Raw genomic sequence first — 7,142 nt, forward strand, 5'->3', positions numbered from 1 at the left:
ACTGGTTATTATCTAATAATATTATACTAGGTCTTGACTTTTTACCAATTCTCGAATACATACGATTCTTAGGAATAGCTGTTTACTGACATAGGAGTTCTTATTTACATACCTATGCAGTCCTCAGTGATACGACCAAGTTAAAATCACAGTTTAATAGCATATAGTTTTCGTGCCTTTAGAATCCATTACATTTTGTCTTAATTATCTATTGTCTATTCTTGCTGAAGCCAAAGAAACTTCATAATAAATTATATTCAATCTGAAAGCATAAGACATTATATATCTGTCCTTGCAACAAATAGATACTTTCTGCAATAATTAAATAAAAATGATTATAAACCATACAACTATCTGTGAGATATGTTTTATCGTTTATATTAAAGAAATTCATTATCTAATTGATATTTCAATGTAGCATCTGTAAAACATATATTGTAAGTGCTCATTTGAACTGATATTCCACAAAACATGTTTACATTTTTAAGAATTATGATAGGTAGAGCATCTGTTAGCCGTCCATAGATTACTCTTAATCATGATCTGTGTTCAAAAATGTGTACTTTTTGGGGCACCTGGGTGGCTCAGTTGGTTGAGCGACTGCCTTTGGCTTGGGTCATGATCCTGGAGTCCCTGGATCGAGTCCCGCATCGGGTTTCCTGCTCGGCAGGGAGCCTGCTTCTGTCTCTGGCCCTCCCCCCTTTCATGTGCTCTCTCTCTCTCATTCTCTCTGTCTCATATAAATAAATAAAATCTTTAAAAAAAATGTGTACTTTTTGAAGCAAATAATATGCTGCTGGTTAATAATGTCACCCAAAATAGGAAAAGCAGTAAGCAACTCGACAATCACCAAAAGAGAAGATCAATTTTCTCTTTCTATTGAAATTGCCTTTCCCCAGGTGGTCAATTGCACTTGTCATCTGTTATTTTGGAAAACGTACAAGATTTAATAGATGAGGTATATCAAACTAACTACATTAGCAATGTACCACCTGTCAATATGGCTTCAACCCAGCATCATCTTTTGGGAAAAACAAGTTCCAAAATGCAGACAGTATACTATTAGTCTGATAGAATGATTATAAGTTCCACCATCTGTTGCACATATTACAATTAATTGTGATTTGTTTTCTCTAAAAATGCACATTTCCTTTGTTATATAAGAAACATGATATTATGGAACATTCATTGTCTGGTAATGACAAAAAAGAACTATAAATTCAATGGTGCCACATCACATATTTGCACGATAATTATCCCCAAAACTAATTACAGATTTCATTCAAAAGTAGTAATGCCATGTCAATTAACTCAATTTCAGTCTTATATGGATTAAAATTACCTCTTAATTTTATTTTCAAGTATTACTATGACACAAATTATGAAAAATGGAATCAAACAGATAAAAAAATAAAAATTTCTGTCATAATTTTTATAGATACTATTAGTTAATTCTATGACAGGGTGCTCATTCTATCATCACAGAGCGCTAGTTTATTGTTTTAACACCAGTTTGTTTATACAGTTTATGATGTTAAATTAAATATCTAAATTGTTATTTTGTAATTTTTGAAACAAGTTGGGAAATTTCTATCAAATTGCTATAAGATATGCAAATTAATACTTACTTATAAACACTTCTGATTTTGATAGCTTCCATGATTTCAAAATAAAAGAGGATCAAAACTAGTTGATGTGTCTTCTGAAGCATAAGGTTAATTTTAACATCAACTTAGTTTGAAGACTAATCTCCAAGTGAAGTCTTAAATCATTAAGGTCTGTGCCACATCTTACTTAGCTACCTATTTTTGATGGACTAATTTCACATGTCTGTTTAACAATTGGTTAAACTATATTTCCATTCTATGTTTTTTACCCTAGTGTACCTATACTCTACTTTTTTGGCACAATGACATTTCAATTAGTAGCTATCTATTTTATGCTTAAAATTATTTGTCATAGTTCTAGAAACTTCTGAAATACAGAATATCTAAAACTAAACTACCTGCATTTACGTATTTTATAATTATGAAAGTGTTCTTGAATTATAAAATTACTTTGAGTACTTGGTCAGTTGCAAACACAAATTCCTTAAATAAAACTCTAGGATTCAGACACATAAATGGAAGCATAAATCTAATTAGATAAAGATTTGTGAGGTTTCCAGGAATATTGCTTCCTAGTTGTAATTACTATTGATGGTATTTACATTATAATATAAAGAATGCTCTTGTGTTCATCATTACTAACTTACTGTTCTATGATACCACATTTGGGAAAGTCAATCATACACTATTGGAAAGATGCCCAGATTTGTGGACAACTTTCATACTATATGTATCACAAGAACAATTTTGGGGAAGTTTTCCTAATTTAAGTAACATTATTTGTACATGTGCAGAAATAAGTATCTACTTTTCCCTAAAATGATGAAAGGCTACAACAGAAAACAATTACAAAAATTAAGCTTTGAAACATCTTAAAATAAGTATGTCCAAAATTATTTATTCACTGGCCCAATATATCTGGGTTTTAGAATATGTTGAGCATTTAGAGTAACTTTATCAAATGTTAATCTTCAATGTGGACTGGATTCATTTAGATATCCTGGTAGAAAAATAGGATGCATGTGATTTAGACTCTGCCCTCAAAGTGTTTATCATCTACATGGAGATAAAAGAAAGCTACATGTGAAAGCATATTACTAAAGTTACAAGTATTACATTGATAGTATAAATAAATGGTTTGAGAAATAAGAGGACGCAACATAAAGCTCGAAGAAGATATGAGACTGTAGGTTAAAAATCAAAGGACAGTTTATACTAACAGATAACAATAGCCAGAGTAACATTATTGTACTTGTTCCTTAAATCCCAAACCTTGGTGTTATGTGGTGAGTGCCAGACAATCTACACATTCAGTACTATGTATTATAGGAAAAGAACCCTGAGGTTAGGAAACCCTGATCTTATATATGAGGCTACTAGCAAACCTGACCAAATTGCCATAGAGGAAAATATCTTATTTTCCTGGACATTAAGCAAATCTGCTCCAGGGAGAGATACTCTGTCTTTCATGGATGATCATTATAAAACAGTTTTGAAAAGATAATACAGAGCAAAATGTTTTTCTACATAAATGTGCAGAAATGTAAACAAGAATGATCTTTTGGAACCTATATCTATAATCATATTTAATATATTTAATTATATAATAATAATAAATGAATAAATGTTAATTAGCATTATTCCTAAGGTAATAATAGAATAGTCAATAGCAAATGGAATAGCAAAACATATGGTCATTGTTGACTAACAAAATAAAATAGTAAGTTGTGTAGTCTGATAGAGCATTATAAATATTTAAATGTTTAAAATATCTGTATGATTGGGGCCCCTGGGTTGCTGAGTCAGTTAAGCATACAAATCTTGATTTTGGTTTAGGTCATGTTCTCACAGTCTTGAGATCAAGGCCTGTGTGGGGCTCATGCTCAGCGCAGAGACTGCTTGTCCTTCTCCCTCCCCCAGGCTTATGCTTTTCTCTCTCTCTCTCTCAAATAAATAAATAAATAAATAAATAAATAAATAAATAAATAAATAAAATATTATATTTTTTAAAACCTTAAAAAATAAAAAAGTATCTGTATTTAAGCTAAGAAAATGCATGAAATAATTTCAATGAAAAAGAGCTCAGGTTTGCCTGGAATTCTTTGAAAATAGTGTTTTGAAGATCGTGACTCAAGGTGATTTTCATGGATTAGGCAAGCGACAGACAGCAAAATGAAGTCAGCTTTAATACTAGTAGGACCCTATACAAGAAAATAGAAAGAGATGTTATGGTGGGGCTTCTGAAAAAGAGGAGTCCTGGTCTACTGGGGAAATGCCAAATCATGGGTCCATAAGCACTCAGTCATTGAAGAGCAATTCATTTTTGGAGCCTATATCTAGGGAAGATGCTTAAGTAAACAACCACAGAGGTTTAATACTGGTTTAGAGACTGGGTGAAGATGAATCTTCAAGTGGTAAAACTTTTACTAGCAGTGTGGCAGGAAAGGAGCTGGAAGTAATTGTTCTGAGAACAAAGGCTTATGTCACCACAAAATCAAAAGATAGTAAAAGCAGTTGAAGAAATAAATCAATCTTTGATTCCCTTACTTTTCCTAATTTTCACATAGGCAATTTTTGTACTTTATGTAAATGAAAGATGGTGTTCTGCTTGATACTATAGTAAATGCTTGATTTGAAAGCATTTACTATAGTAAATGCTTGATTTGAAAGCTTTTCTGTAGGAGAGAATTGTGGTGAGGTAGGGAGAGGGGTTAACATAAAATTGTATTCTGACGTTTTTCTTATTTACAGATGATGATGTAAATCAAGTGCATGTTTGTCTCTAGTTTCATAGATCAGATGATTTTCAACTCTTAAAATATTAAGAAGAGGTTAAATCCAGGGTTGTGGCATAAAGAAGCAAACCAAATTTAATAGTCTCAATCAGCAATGTGCGAATGGAAATTTATAAATAAATCACATATCCCATTAAAAAAAAGAGGGGGATAAGAAATAACAATTTACAAAAAAAATGTTTTTTTAAATTAATAGTTAATTAAAGCAAATTCAGCCTCACCAGGAAAAAAAATCAAATTTTAGTGTTTTATGATAAAATCATAAGGTTAAAAATAAAAGTTTTAGTAAAATGCAATGGGAAAAAGTGTATTCTCATAGAGTGCTAGAAGAAATGTACACTCATGCCAACTTTCTGGAAGTAAATTGGTCAAGTTAATACATATTTAATGCCTAAATCCTAGTCAGACTGTAGCACAAAATGGAGTTCATTATCTTGTTTTCATATGTGCTGCTTCTGGATCATCAGCTTCAGTCATGAGTGGGTCATTTATCAAACAGTATGCTATAGTTATGCAGAGAAAGGATTTGGAATTGGCTAGACCCATGGTCCAGTCTGAAGACTGAACACCTAGGCAAAGTTTTACTGTGCTTGGCCACATGGGTAAATCAATTTGAACTCAAGAGCCAAGGACAGGATAGCCAACTTCCTAGTAAATGAAGAATTCCAATGTAGGAATAGAAGGAGTCAAGAGAAAAGACTTTGGTACATCCATCTGTTTGATGGAATCAGAAAGGTAATCTTATGATAAAAGTCAGGATATGGGCGCCTGGGTGGCTCAGTTGGTTAAGCGACTGCCTTCGGCTCGGGTCATGATCCTGGAGTCCCGGGATCGAGTCCCGCATCGGGCTCCCTGCTCGGCAGGGAGTCTGCTTCTCCCTCTGACCTTCCTCCCTCTCATGCTCTCTGTCTCAAATAAATGAATAAAATCTTTAAAAAAAAAAAAAGTCAAGATGTATTTTAGCTTCAGCCTCTGAAAGAAAAAGTGAACATTTTTCTGCTATAAGTAAGGTTATATTTTCTCTAGTCATGCAGTAGGTTGCCACATTTAGACAAAAAGTCACCTCTCTCTCCAACTCTGTCTCTCTTATTATAGATATCTACAAGTCAATCCAAATTATTCCTGGATTCCTGTTTGCTTCCTTATAAAAATTTATTTTTAATTCCAAAATCAATACTCATATGCTTTCATGGTCATTCAGACATGTGCTGAGTAATGAAAAGTTTGAGTTGCCCACTACTCAAGTTCCCAGGTAAGGCTGACCAAATTGATGGTCTGCCTTCTTGTTTCGGCTCTTCCACTATAAAAAGTATCCTTTTTTTTTTTTTTCCCAGTATATTTAGTGTCACATTTTTGTGCTTTTTGCTGGTAATTTTGCTGTTCAAAATGGCTCTCAAATATAGTGCTGCAGTGCTGTGCATTATTTCTAAATGTGAGAAGGCTGTGATGTATTTTACTGAGAAAATCCATGTGTTAGATAAGCTTCTTTCAGACATGAGCTATAGTGTTGTTGACTGTGAATTCAATGTTCATGAATCAACAATATATACTAAATAAGATATCTTTAAACAGAAACACAGGTAAAACAAGTTTATGCATTGATCAATTAATGAAAATGTTGTGACCAGAGGCTCACAGAAACCTAATTATGTCCAAGACCAATGGTTCAGCATACAGTGTTCTTGGTGACTTTATAGAGTATAACTACCACAGACAGCAAGGATCCACTATATATATGTAATATGAGAATGCTGTGTCTGTGTCTTTACATCTCTCTCTCTCTCTCTCTCTCTCTCTCTCTTTCTATATATATATATATATATACACATATATAAACTATTATATGTGTGTATATGTCTGTTTCTGTACATCTGTATAAACAGATATATACACACACGTACACAGAAACACAGACATATGTACACACACATAACAATTCTCATATATATGAAAATATTTAAATAGATGTTAAGTGGCCAGATTATAAGTTATTTAATTTTTTATTTATATGTTTCAAAAATTTCCAAATGCTGTACAATCACTATTATGTTCACAGATCCAAATAAGTAAATCTCACTTCAAAATTATGTTACCATTTAATCAAAATGTCAAAAATGTCTACTTTTAGGAAAAGTGAAGATACCTTATGAACATGGATGCTATGAACAACACGAAAAGGAATAAAGTTTACAGTCCCACATTGACAGTGTGAAATTGTATCTAGTTGCAATGAAAAATAACCCAATCATATAAATATGAATGTATGAAACTATTACATTTTTCCAAACTTTCACAAATATGGTTTTGGAGATAGGAACGGGAGAGCTATGGTATCTCTTGTACAAGACATAGCATTTTTTCCAGGAAATTCTAAGGAATGGAAGTCAGGTTTACATCAGAATGTTAACTAAGGGTTAAGGTAACACCAAGGCCTGTTGCTTAGAAGGAAACAGGTAGGACTGAAGGAACTGCTTTTAGCAGAAAAATATGTAAAGAAACACTAGAGCTTTCAAACACTAAGAGTCACCTCTGAGTCATCTTTGATTGAAGTTAGAGAGTGTTGAAGACACTGAGGCTGCGTTAAAAGCAGTGACTTGATATGGGGGAAGTTTATCCTCACAGCAAATGAAAGTGGTAACACTGCACTGAGTTTGGCACTGTGCCAGAAGCTTATCCCAAAAAGCAATTTAGAAATATAATTAATTGTGTCTCCTTTTGACCCCTTTATTTACCAATGCAT

The sequence above is a fragment of the Mirounga leonina genome, unplaced genomic scaffold (genome assembly GCF_011800145.1).
Source record: "Mirounga leonina isolate KUSES-001 unplaced genomic scaffold, KU_Mleo_1.0 Mir_53, whole genome shotgun sequence".
Classification (NCBI taxonomy): Eukaryota; Metazoa; Chordata; class Mammalia; order Carnivora; family Phocidae; genus Mirounga; species Mirounga leonina.